The sequence below is a fragment of the Sinohyriopsis cumingii genome, chromosome 16 (genome assembly GCF_028554795.1).
Source record: "Sinohyriopsis cumingii isolate HCF-2022 chromosome 16, ASM2855479v2, whole genome shotgun sequence".
Taxonomy (NCBI): domain Eukaryota; kingdom Metazoa; phylum Mollusca; class Bivalvia; order Unionida; family Unionidae; genus Sinohyriopsis; species Sinohyriopsis cumingii.
The window spans coordinates 42,252,850-42,267,567 of NC_142976.1; positions in this window are offsets into that span (position 1 = coordinate 42,252,850).

Consider the following 14,718-nt stretch of genomic DNA (forward strand, 5'->3'; position numbering starts at 1 on the left):
TGAAATCGGTGTCTACTTATATAAACAATATAGAAATGTTGAAGGGTATTACAAGAAAGAGTTACGGCAAGTTAACAGGCTTATCCTCAGTCCTTTATCTTGATTCCTACCTGAAATGAATATAAGGTGGTATACAATTTACGACATAACGACAGATAAGAGTTAGCAAAAATATTTATTATATATTTCATAATTGGATATTGCAATGTAACAGTGTGAAATAATTACATGGAAAAAACTGGTATCGTTAGTGTGGCAACTCTTATTACATTTGCAACTACTTTCTCTTCCCATTTAGAAAATATGTCTGCCCTCGTGTTTGGTATTTTTTATCGTAGTTAAGCATAATTAATTCTTCTTCACTATATCAAACCGCACAAGAAATATGTTCACGTAGTTTTATTTTTATAGAGCGTTCGTTTTCCTGGGAAAACTGTTATTCATTTAGCAAAGTATACTATCTTAAGCGTTATAAATAGAAGATAATTTTGTAAAATGTCACTTTCATAAAGTATTGAAACCCTTCGGAACTTTTTAGATTCAGTTTTGGTAACATAGCCGTTAACCTCATTAGCACGTAATGGAAATAACATATAATACATGTAATTTCAGGGATTTACTTTCCAAAAAAATAATAAAACTCAAATTTACATTTTCTTAGTAGATATAGGGAACTATTTCACTTGTGAGGTGGAAACATTTTAGTATTGACACTCATGCCTCGCCACTCGTAAGAATAAAATGTTTCCACTTCACTAGAAATAGTTCCATTCAGCCACACAAATAGCGTAGATATCCTTACAACATATCAATAATATTTTCTACCTTGAATAATCCATAGTTGGAATGAACACTCATGTAAGACAGGTTCAGTCAATTTATCAGTTTGAGACATTATGGAATGACCAATGCCGTAATATTCGCTGAACCGGAGAATTGGTTAGAGTTTTCACAGGCCTCCCCACCTTGACTGTATATTACTCAAAACCGTTTTTTATACCAGAAATACTCCATCATACCATTACTGCAGATGCAGCGACATAAAGACTGTGCAACACGTTGTACTGTTTCGACCACTTTAAACCTACCCAAAAAGATTGTATATTTTCCACTTACCTTGTCCATTAACTGTGCAAAGCTTAATAAAGGTTAATAATAAGCACGACACTAATATCAATATATGAGTAATGACTGTTGCACCAGACCGTTTCATTCACAGACTAAAAAATAACAAACACTCACTTAATAATTTGTTTTACATATAATTCTTATTTTATTCTGACATTATGTGTACTTATCTTGTGATGTAAATGCAATTTATCGGTTATGCAGTGCACACATTTTACAGAAAAAGAAAGGAACCGCTCCGGTGGCCTAGTGGTTAGAGCGTCCGCCTCGGATGCGGGAGGTCGTGGGTTCGATCCCCGGCCGAGTCATACCAGAAACTTACAAAAATGGTACTAACACAGCTGCCTCGCTTGGCGTTCAGCATTAAGAGGTTAGTGTTAGGACTGGTCGGCCTGGTGTCAGGATAATATGACTGGGTGGGTCATCATGCTACATGTCTGCGGCATGATGCCCCAGTGCTAGACATCACTATAAACTGGCACATTGCAGACATCGTAGCGATATGACCGAAATATTGTTAAAGCTACGTTAAAAATCAAAATCACATCACATTACATCACAGAAAAAGGGGGATATATAAGCGTAACCTGCTTATTTCCCATTCCGGAGTGAATTTATCATGTTCGATCATCTTTTAAATTTAGAAAATAAATATTGTTTCAACATATTTCTCATCCGCAAATCTTCTCAGCGTCAATGTTATCTTTAATACAGACAAGTGAATGTGGCAAATAATGTAGTATACAATGTTACCAATAAATGTTGTCTTTTCTACAAAAATGCCACGCTACTAGTTTACCTAAGGAGTGATCAGTTAAGGACATATGAAGGGCATGAAAATAGATTTAAGTATAACGCCATAAACGCTTAACCAACCGAAGAGGGGAGATAAATAGACACTGCCTTACCTGTCCGACATGGAAATTGATCTTTGAAGAAGAAACTTAACCAAACGCCGTCTCTGACGTCATTCGCCTTTACTGTCTTGACAACCAACGATAAATCGCTGTGGTACATTGCTGTAGTATCGGACTTGCTTTGTTATAGGGTGAGATAGATTACAAAATGACGAAAATGTAATTTACTGCGACATATTTGGTCAACCCAGTCTTAGCGCTCTCCTGTATCTATATGATCAGACTGAAAGTGAGGTGAATTTATGAAAACGGGTGCGGGTGAGGGTGTTGTGTGCCGAAGAGTGAATTCAAATTCTAAACTTCGATTCTGAAGCAAGTTTGGTATATAATAAAAATAATTTTTTCTTTTCCTCCGTTAATATATGATGTATTTCATGACACCAAAAAAAACAACGATATATTAAACTTGTAATATATCCAGGAATTAACATAGGAAAAGTAAATATTCTCCCTTTCTCTCTATAAATATGTGTGTCTGTTGGTTAAAACGTGCATGCTTTGGAAATTTATAATTCATGTATTTTATAATCTTCTTGAAAATGTATTGAATATCAATAATAGCGTAAGATACAAGCACCTAACACTTTTGTACGTTGAAATTTAGATGGTTATTATAATATAATATGTTTAATTTTGTACTCTCAATATTCATTTGATACTATGAATTTCTGTTAAAGGCAGCAACACACTATCGTCCGGCACAAAAGAAGCGTGTGGATTATTTCCGGTTAATGTTTCCAATATCACATATCTTTTAATTGCTTACCGTTTGGTCGGGATTAGCAAAATCTGGCCAGAATGTTGAAAAGTTTAGTGAAAGGTATTCGGTCTCCACATTTTTTTGACGAAATGTCTAAACCACACTGATTTAAAAAAAAAGATTTCTGAATATACCGAGTCTCAGAATGTTGACCACTACTCATAGATCACCTCTCCATCCACCATGGCCAAAATGCAAATGTCAGTTCTTATTTTCCTGTAATATGTTGCATACCTAAAGGAGTTATGTCCCTTGATGTTATTATAAATAAGCAGCATTTCTTGAGTGGAACATTTTTAATTTGGTTTTATTGCACATATTTTTTTTTCTTGTAAGAAAAGAATACTCTATGCTACATTAATTGTTAAGATTGCTAACTTTTTTTGCTAATGTCGATCGACTTTATTACCAAAGGGTCTTTTGTCTGCTGTACTGCAATTGCTTTTGTATAACAACATTGTTAAGGTTCTTTCAATAATGGATATCTTTAATACAGGTGCATGAAATGAGAAATGCAGGCTATCGTCAATGTAAAAGGTTTCTAATTTAGCTGAATATTATCTTTCTAAAAAGGAACCTAAGGCAGACGAAATAATGGCTAAGATCGCTCCCTTCCTAGGAAACAAATCGCAAAATAAAGATGACAAAATATGTCGATCTTTACGTTACAACCGAGTCCCAATTACATTAAGGAGAAATAAAAATTACCTGAAATGAAATAAAGGATTTTTTAGTAATTATATTTTTGTAAAAAGCTTTAAAAATGTTGAAGCATCACATATTCTCGTCAATAATTCAGGCTTAATGCGGTGGGTGCCTTATTTTGGCCAGTGCGGTTTACCCTTTGGTCTACAATTTGATATTATTTATGTCGATTTTTCTTACTTGTCAGCATATAAGGACACTATGGATATCTAGGCGGCAAAAATCCACACGTTCAGCGTCCACAATCAGCACGGAAAATCCGATGATGTTGAATATGACTTGAGAAAGTAGGTGGTGTAATACATACATACATACATGGCACGTGAGTCGATGTTAAGTTTCCATGTAAGAATGCTATTATGTAGAGATAAGATTTCGTGGATTCGTATATCATATAATGCTTTATTTGGGTGGGAAATTCAATGTGTTTTAATTCAATACATAATAATGGACTATCTCATCGACCATAAATAGCTTTCCGGCTAGTTTAGAAAGATTGAAAGAGATGGAGAAATTACCTAGTTAAATATCGCATGGTGTTTGACTATTATTTTTCATCTCTTCTTTGTGTGAGATATTGGTCTGTGACTAATGTTGCGCAATAGAGTCATTCTGGATCGGCTGCCTTATTGTAGAGATGGATGCCATGAAAACCTTTGTAACGCGGTATTTCTGAACGTATCACGATGCGTACCACGGTGCACCGCAATTATATTAGGGACAAACAATTCAATGTTCTGGGGCAGGGTCCAGACACTTTTTGGTTAATTTAAGCTTATCGATACCCTGAAAAATATCTTTCTCTATTTATAGCAAAATAACAGCAAAATTGTACCCACGATATTACTTGGAAAAAATATTAATTATTTTGATAGAATCACAGCACCCACCCACCTAAAAAGATTAAATGGTCAGTACCTTACATAAAATGAATTTTCTATGTGTATGTTAAGTGTTGCTTCATCTTACATTATAGCTGATACTGTGAAAGAAGTCATGTTGATATTAGACAGACTGTTGATAAAACAAGAAGTTTTTGATACTAAATCCTACAATTTACTAGCCACACTATTGATATAAGGGTTAGGGAAACTTTGAGTGAAATTTTGGAATCTCACACACACACACACACACACACACATACACACACACACTTGACCTGATCCGGCCCTGGTCAACAAACGAATTATTTTTAGTGAACTTGAGAAATTACTTAAAGGTAACCGGCCATACTCGAACATTTTCCTGTTTATATCAGATTTGCATTACATGATTAAAAATAGTTATGCTCGCACAAAAAAAATAAATAATAAAAAACTGTATCAAGTGTAAAGAAGAAATAATTTAATTACTCGAAATAGAAGTATACAACGCTGTTACTTCCCCTTAGTTACGATTTCCCACCTATAGAGGACGCAACCGGAAATGACGTATATTTATCCCAACAAGACGAAGTACATGCTTCTTCTTGTTGAAAAATAAAACACTATAAACTATTAATAGGGAATATTTTAGATGAAGCTAATGAAAACTAATTTACTGTTCAGCCTTATATCGGTATGCGTGCACGACGTACTAGATTGTGTCGCTTTCAAAACTGTTCCATTGTTTCAATTTATTTTGAAAATTCCCGTTAATACAGGTAAAAAGAATCAATGCTGGCTTCCCTGTTTCGGCAGACTTTATAAAAGAAAAAAGATGAAAAAAATCGGCACACATAAAGAATCCAAAGGAATCAAACTTGACTTCCTTTTGTCGGCCGACTTCAGAAGAAAAAATCGGCACACTAAAAAGATACCAAAGTCAAGTTTCCTGGGTTAAATTGCATTGTAATAAAGTAACATATGTATTTGATATCCTGTCGGTAAGTTTAAACAATGAGTTTATTGATCCATGCCATTTTTGTTTATCACCCGGGCTTCTATTTGTTTGCCATATGTAATCATAATATATGTTTGCAGGGCAAATATTATACACACTAATAACTTGCTTTAATAACACTTTTGTAACCCATGCTAGCAAAAAAATATTATCATTTGCACTCAGTTGAATGTATTTTAAAATAATGATTCTTTTTATTTGCGAGATACCGCCTTATAGTTAACCTGGATTCAATACAATCTGGGTCAGTTTGCAATAAGTAACTTATCATGCGTAAATGGCAGGTTCCTTCAAGCAATCTGGTGATACTTTCGTCTCGTTTGCGGTTTTGTTATTTGACATAAGCGATACACACTACACTAAGTTTGTATACACAAGCCGGCATCCGCTACATATACGGAGTTCGTGGATATATATTTTTAAAAAATAATTTTCGCATGATGAAAAAAGAAGGAATATGTGATAACAATGCAAGGTTAATTTCTTTCATCTTATTTTCAAATAAGTGTATGTTTATCAATTTATTTTGTACCTTGAGTGTGTGTGTGTGTGGGGGGGAGGCACAAATTAAAAACAAAATTATTTCCTTTCTAATTTGTACGGAATAATGGAGCAAATATGATTGACGATATTGACAGTAATAACAAGCTTTTCAATTTACGCGCGCAAACACTAAGACAACTTGAAAAATAAAAACAAACAATAAAATAACTGGTAAGAGCTTCATCTTGCAGCAACTAAATACTAACAAAATGCTCAACATTATTCTCTCTCTCTCTCTCTCTCTCTCTCTCTCTCATGTGTAATCTAGTATGTATTGTATGCAGCTGTGTTACAACGTGAAGCCTAAAATTAAGTATATTTGTTATAATATCTCATGTACACTACCCTTAGCAAAATGTATACGTATTATGTAGAATAGTATCTGTTAAGTATTTTTGTTTTATAAATGGTTATTGATAATTTGACAGGAAGACTTAAATTGAGAATGTCGTTGTGCAGATGCATATATTTGTTAGCATAAAAAATGTATATAAATATTTTAATTAGAACAAGCAAAATATGTCAGTTTGTGTTTTCTCTCATAAATATGTACGTTACGAAGTATGATTATTTTCTTTTAAAGAATATCAAAATAGTTTGTTTAAATTTAGTTTTTTTTCCTCCTAAAACCTATCTTACATATCATCTACTTTTTTGTTGAAGAAAAAGAACGTACAAACTATTGTTAAGTTTGGCCGAATTGTATTTCGACTTCGGCCGAATTGTCTTTGGGTCAAATTCACTATAATCCGGCATAAATGCTACAACGTTCCCATCCCTCCCCTATTCGATCCCACAGATTAAATACACTTTTTTTTTCTGGTAAACGTGGTTTTTCGAAAAAAGAAAGAATGCTTTTTCTCATCATCACTCTTTTGGTTACATCCGTATGCAACACAGTGCACCATATTTGCTGTACAAAAACAGATCGTACGCTATATCACATAGACATTTACGTAGGGAAATTAAGCACTTGAATGGCTAGGTTGAATAGAAGGGATAAATGTACGTCATATCCGGTTTTGGCACGCGGAAACTACCGATTGTTTACTGAGATTGCCGAATACTTTTTCATTTTATAAAGCGGAGTTTTAAGTCTGATTAAACATTTTTATTGTGTGCATACATAACCAATGCGTTTTGTTTATAACTAAAATAATATCACACGTTTGTACAATATAGGTGGCCAGTGACCTTTAATGTTCGGAGACAGAAAACAAGTGCGTTCCTGGAAATCGTAGGATGATTCGCAGTCTTACAAAGGAGTATATGTACTTACAATATTGACATATGCTAGCATATAACTAAGACATGCCATGTGTCTTTGTTTGTTTTGTTTTGTTTTGCTTTGCTTTGTTTAATCCGTAATTTTCCGAAAGTTGAATTTGGCGCGAATATCTTTCACATTTTATTTGGCCACCGCTTTAATATACGTGACACGTGTCAAGCATGTGATTAAAGGCTCATAAATATAATTATAGTTGTAGTATTTATTGTTAATTTGTAACGAATATAACAGTTTTGTAAATAAAAATGGCAATTTCTTGAAATATTTTGTCATGAACAATTGAAACAATGTTCATTACAGTCGTAACTCACGTACTCGGTAATGTCCTTTCATTCCTTATTGACGGAAACTACAGAGGTACCGGTACAGTCAAAAAGAAAAAAAAATATATACTAAGCACCGCTACCGTATAATGTCATGGTAGGAGGCATGACTCCTTTGGTTGGCTGTTATGTAAAACACCAAAGATAACAAAACCCAAATTTCAATGACTCAATTATCAAAAACATCTTGCGCATTTATTTTTTTCATTAATATACACGTATGTCAGTGCATATTATTAATTACGTCTTATTGTCTGATATCAGTTTGTAATTGAACTTAGAGCGTTTTTAAGCAAATCCCAAGAGAACATGCTGAGAAATACAAGATTACCATTATATACCCAGCATGATATTATTCTATACTATATTCTTTTTGTATTCTTATTTATTTTGTCATTATTTACAGATCATTTATTATTTTGGACTTAAATCTTTGTACCCCACAATTGCACATAATATATCTTACGACCATCAGAACAATATACCAATGCAAGTAAGTTTTAAAGACAACATTTCTATTGGTCACTTCTACAGCCTGCGGGTGACAAGTTTCATCCAATCCAGGAGCAACATAATTTTTCTCCCGGTCACTGCAAACGGTGCCGGCATCAGCATGAATGGGAACTTCCATTACAAAATATCCGAAGGCTGATGAGTAATTTTTGGTTATATTTTAAGTAGGGTTTCTGAAAAACAGTCATTTTTGAAAAACAGCTGTTTACTGTTTTCAATTTTCAAAAAACAGCTGTTAACAGCTGTTTTTACTATTTTTTCCATATTTTCACTAATTTTACAGTCAATAGCTTATTTTTGTGATGAACACCGTTTTATTATATATCTTTCGTGATAAGTTCTAAATCAATACATTTTTACTTCTTATAATAATATTTCAAGAATACAAGTGCATTAAGCGACTTGTCTGAGAGACGCGATCTTAATTTTGTACAGAAATTCGTACAGACCGAAAAAACTCTTTCAACGTCCGTTGATGTCGGTTTAATGGATAGAATTGCGTTGTACAATTTCTGGAGATTTTCAGTGCGCTGGCCAAAGTTCCTGAAGAGCGTGAATTCGGACTTGAGCCATTTGAAACTGTCTTGCCCTCCGACTGCAATTGATGATCCATCTTTTTGAAGCAACAAATTCAATTCATCTTGAAGAGACAAGTTCACACTTTCAGCATCATTTGACGACTGTTCGACGACATCTTCTACATCGTTGACTTCAAAATAGACGAGACGCTAGATTTCCTGCGAAATTTAGCGTAGTTTTTGACGGGGCGACAGATGGACCTTTGAGACTGCGCAGGAGGTTCATGACATCATTGGTCAATCGCTCTTCAACGCGACACTTCAAATTTTCCATGAGCTTGGTACTAACGTCATTATTCAGGTTAGAGAGCTTGTTGAACATGAATTCTAAAATTGTGTCAGCACTCATCAACGTCGCGTCTTTTCAACTTAGATTCTCAACAGCAAGTCTAATAGGTTCCATTGCCTTCAAACGAGTTTTGAGAGCGTCAAAATCCAATGTCTCAATGTCCGTTAGAAACAGTAAAACAGTTAGAAAAAAACAACAGCTGTTTACTGTTTTTTGATTTTGGACGAAAAACAGCTGTTTTACTGTTACTGTTAAACAGTTACCAGAAACCCTAATTTTAAGTATGATATTTGGATAATAAAAACGATAAAAACGAAAAGGAAGCTTTGAAAGTGAATATACTTTACTTTCCATTATTGTACAACTTCTGGCAACTTTCATTTCGTACTCTCAATGGCTCAGAGGATAACGAGTGCTCCTGAAGGTGGAGAAAACTAAGTATTTCCTGGTTAAAACTTATGTCGAATAAAATGTTGTTCGAAAAACAAATACTTAAACTTTATTTTTAAACTCTACATGTCATACATTAAAACTGATCACATTTGAGTAGGTTAAACTAAATTATGGCACGAACTATATTCGATCTGATAGAGCAGGGATACAAAAAGGTAATTTTATACTTCAACATAATGACCACAGGATGAATGACAGTGTTTCATGCTATGATCAAATAGGAATGTTGTTGGATAAAGTGATCAAGCAGGATAATGTTCGCACAAGGAAGTCGGAATTATGTGGTTGAAAATCTTCTGCTCTGAATTTACATTGAAATAAAACACTTTATATAACATAATTTCTGTCTCAAGTAAAATGGTAATTAAGGATATTTAGTAGCAATAGGTATGTTGTAATCATGGAAAGCTATCAAACATATTTGTATATTCCTTCTTGCTGCTTATATTTTGTAACTTATAAAGGGCCGACCTATCCTTCAGCCACATTTTTTCAGCAGTGGTGTAGTGATTAGCGGAACGAACGCGCGACCGAAAGGGTCCTGGTTCCAAATCTACAATGTGATCAAACCTGGCAGGCTACCGTGATGCGTCGTTGGGCAGGGCACTCAACTCCAATTGCCTCTGCAGGAAATAACCAGTTAAAGGCAAAAATCAACTCAAACTCAAAATATAAAGACAGATTAACTCTACTTTTTAACACACTTCAGTTCTAAAACTATATCATTAAAGACATCATTTAATGTATGCAGAATTTGATAATTACACAAAATATGTTATTTTCATTCATGCATTTAATGTGACGCGCTTATACTGACAAATCTATGATAAAATTGAAATATGTGCTAGTAATTAGAAAGAATATGTTTGAAGATACGTTTAATTAGACTTCAAGGCCCGAGACGATATTCGGGGTGGGGGAATATGAATGAAAACATACATTGATCATTGTTTTGCACTATGTAGCTTGAAGTGGGATCAAATAAGATAAAATTATTGACGTTCTTTCGAGGTTATATGACAAATTGTATACCCAAAACCTTTGACATGTTACGAGAGGGATCTGTTAGAGATGTGCAACAGTAAATATTGAATATGTTGGAGTAAATTTTGTCTTTTAAGCTTTGTAATGCTTAGTGTACAATTGAACATAATATAATTGTATAAAATTATCTCACGAGATTTGTTTAATCCACGCAGATTTGTCATAGCTGACAAAGCAGATCAACGTAGACGGAGAGTTGAAATTAGCGACATTGCAAGATATGTTGGTGTTTCTGTACTTGTAAATCCCCATCTATCTGTGTAAAATCCATTTGCTGTCGCTTGACTGGCCATAAAATTATTTTTTCTCTAAATATTTAAGGTCTTCACAAATAGCCTACTGAATTTTAAAGTCAAACTTGGAATACTCCTGTGTCATTTTTGTATAATTTGTGTAGGTGCTGTTAAATTGTTTGTCCTCAAGATCAATAACTTTCAAAGAAGTGTACTTTGGAGGAGTTAACATACAGGTGTTGGTCAGTAGACAGCACAAGGACAAGATGTGATTGGCTGCCACCAGATGTTAACCTTTCCAGATATGCACGGTCTTGCAGTGCTGCCTCTAGCTATTGCACAAAGTCACACGTACGAACTACATGTTACACACATGAAACTGGATAACCCTGTTATTGGACAATCTGTAGATGTGGACAATCAGTTGTGTTAGATGCTTTAAAACACTTTCATAACAAACAAAATTTTAAGCCCCGAATTTAAACATATTAAAATGAGCATGTCAGAGATTAATACCAATAATTCAACTGAATAACCTTTGAATGTGGTAAATGTTTCATGTACTTTATGAATTGTATGTGGACATTGTGCACCATACAAAGTTTACTTCCTATTGGATTATTTCTTGAATTGGCATCAGCTGAGTTCGACGTAAAGATTAAAACAATGCATCATTCTAGTTATACTATACACGGCCATCAATATCGCTTGCATAGCCTCTAGACATGGGCAGTTCTGTGACGAAAAGTAAAATGTAGTCGAATCACATTCTTACATTTTTAAAAATTTACTACAAAGGAGAAACGTTCGTCCTTATTGGACAGCTCACTGTGTGGTCTGTATTCGTGATCCCACTCATGCATATTGTTAAAGGTTCCTTACCGTTTTAATCGATATAACATTACATAATACGTAAGAGAGATTGATATCCACGATTGTGAACGAATAAGATAAAATATTAATTGTTCTGATGATGCTGTTAATTTTAATTGTAAAATATTCTTGAAAATGTCAATATCACTTGAAATTGGACCTACTTAACGGGTTGTCCTTCTATTTATTTTCTGATAGTTTGAGCTCTTGCTGGCATTTGATTCGTTTCTACTAATTCATGATTATTCTTGAATGGTTATTCTTTCTTCATGACTGAATATTTACTGCTAATACATTAGAGTAGCAAAAGTAATATTGTGCCATGTATGATTTAGTGACAACCAAACATTATGTGCTGGACTATCGTCTCATGCAGACACCGAGCTTTCAGTCGTCTTGCATGGGAACTTAATACGAGGAAGATTATTTCTGTAATCAGGGCTGCATGTAATTTTGGATAGGTTATTGACAAACTTATACATTTCTGATAAATATTTATACCAGTTCTTTTTAAAATATATCAAGATATATTGTCAATTGAGACATGATAGTTGCATTTTGATGACACTGTTGAAAAGTTTGTTTCTTTTTAATTTAAAAAATATAGAGCATATGTATAAATTTATTTATATGATGACATATAACATATTTTTCTAATTTGTATGCCTCCAATATACGTTTCTTTCTTTCACATCCCACATGTTAGACAAATCGAGTAATTGTAGCAGAATTGGCGTATATCTGGTTTAGCCTTGTTTAGTATAATGACGACACGAACTTGTCTAACTACATTCAGTCAACCTGTCTCTGTTGTGATTTAGGGTGAGATATTCTGGCTCAGAGACCAGACAGATACTAACTTCAAGCCCCCTACGATGGCAGACACTGGTGATACCCAAAAGATTGGATATCGGACTAAATGTTTAACACACTGGGCTATGCTGCACAAATACATAACTACCTGGTTCACAACACATACACTCTCTCTCTCTCTCTCTCTCTCAGGCCGGATTTAGGCATAAGCTAAACAAGCTACATTTAGGGTCTCATCTGACATGTCTTCTGAATGTTTCAGAAATTGTTTTACAGACTTATTCTTTGTTGACACTTAATAAATAGGGCATCTAGAGCTTCTAATACGTTAGGACCTCGCCATGTCTAAATCCGCCCCCCCCCTCTCTCTCTCTCTCTCTCTCTCTCTCTCTCACACACACACACATTTAATGTTATGCTGATCAGTACAAGTATAAAATAAAGAGTCTCACCTGCAAAAAATCTCACTTGTTTGAACTTGACAATAATCAATCTTTTGACTCCCTATCTCTTAAACTCGTTCAATCTGCTGAGTTGACTTTTAACCATTTGATGACAATTGCTGTGGTAAATGAGATTTAGTCAACAGTATAATCTAGATTCTAGAAGAAAACAAAAATGAATCTTTTTGATACTTTATTAATTACGGAAGGAAATGATGTACTATGACTGTGACACTTCACATTCTCGAATCCTGTAAATAATCATAGCTATAGGATTATTATTACCATGTTACGGGATACTGTATTAGCTCGGGTATACCATGCACCATACTGTGAGGAACGTAGACCCAAATCTGCCATCACATAAGAACTGAAATAATTTGGCACAAATATCAGCAGGGCCACACGACCGAAAGATAAGGACGGCCGAGAATCAACAGCAGTACTACCAGAATTCGACTCAGTTACCCCACCCCTCCTAGTCTGACTGGGACATTCTGGACAGTTATTCCCAATTAAACAAAACAAGATTAAGCCAAGATTATGCGGAGACTGCAAAGGATGGAGCCATTACACTACAAGATGTAAACTTAGTACATTTTGCGGCACTTATGTAAGAAACCACCACGGAAGATGTCGATATAAAGGCCAAAAATGCCCATATTGCTCAAGAGCACATCACCCAAAATCATGGGAGCGCCCAGCACCCATCAGGGAAGCGAAAATCACAAGATTAATAGAAGTAAAAAATGTACCTTACTAAGACAAAGTCACTGATCATGTAAGATAATGGAAATGAACGGGGACAAACAAAAAACAACTTCAAGAACGGAAAAGTACCAACTACTGGAGGGAAAAAGGACAAAACAAAACAGAATGCCAAGGCCCAACCAAGAGAAGAGGATACCAAATAAGCCGTCCATTGCAATTGCAATGACAATAAGGGAACAAGTACAGATATACCAACCAAAACCAGCGAGTAACAGAAAACAGGAAAATGCAGTAGTGCAGGAAAAACCATATCGAGCATGATAGAACCCCCAAACACTAAAGTGTCTAGCAATGGAACCGTTACAGGTATAACAGAATAAAACAACATGAACAAACTAGAGAACTGAATAAGAAAATAGAAAAACCAGTCGAGAACAACTGGTAGCTCAATGATTTTATATACAATGCGCTAACAGCTAAAACCAGAACAGGCAATAGTAGAACACAATCCAAACAAATGCAGTGCAATAGTGCATGAACAAATCAGACAATTACAAGAATGAGACCGGAAGCAGGATACTAACGCCCACTAATAGAGCAATACACAACATAAACAGAATGAAATACATCAGGGATTTACTAGATGAGATCATTGACCTATTGAGCAACAATCAGATCCCAAATCAATAATTATGCCAGAATCTAAGCAGTTGATTTGACCTATATCTCTTTTAGGGTACACTATTTCAAAAACTGCCCCAGGAATCTTAATTCAGTTAACCATCAGATCCCAGAACTTATACTACAATCAAGAAAACACCAAGAATTTAGCTGTGGAACTGAATGAATATAAACATTCCAGAATTGTAAATTAAATCTTACAACGAAATTCACAAACTAGACATCGTATGCCTCCAAGAAACACAACTGAACTCGGACAAAGAATACGTTGCGAAAATCACGAGGACACCACTAAATCCTTATCGAACAATGGAATATTAATCGAGCATAATCCAGACTGGGAAAATAGAGATAACAATCTACAATGTATACGACCCAGGAGGAAACAGCCCGGCTAACTTGGAAACTTACTTAAACATGACTGGAAACTTAAACAAATACATTACCATATAAGAGGTCTTCAATGCCAACAGCCAAATGTGGATAGGACTCCATCAAGGCAGAAGAGGATCACATCAACTAGTCTAGTATTATTGAACAAC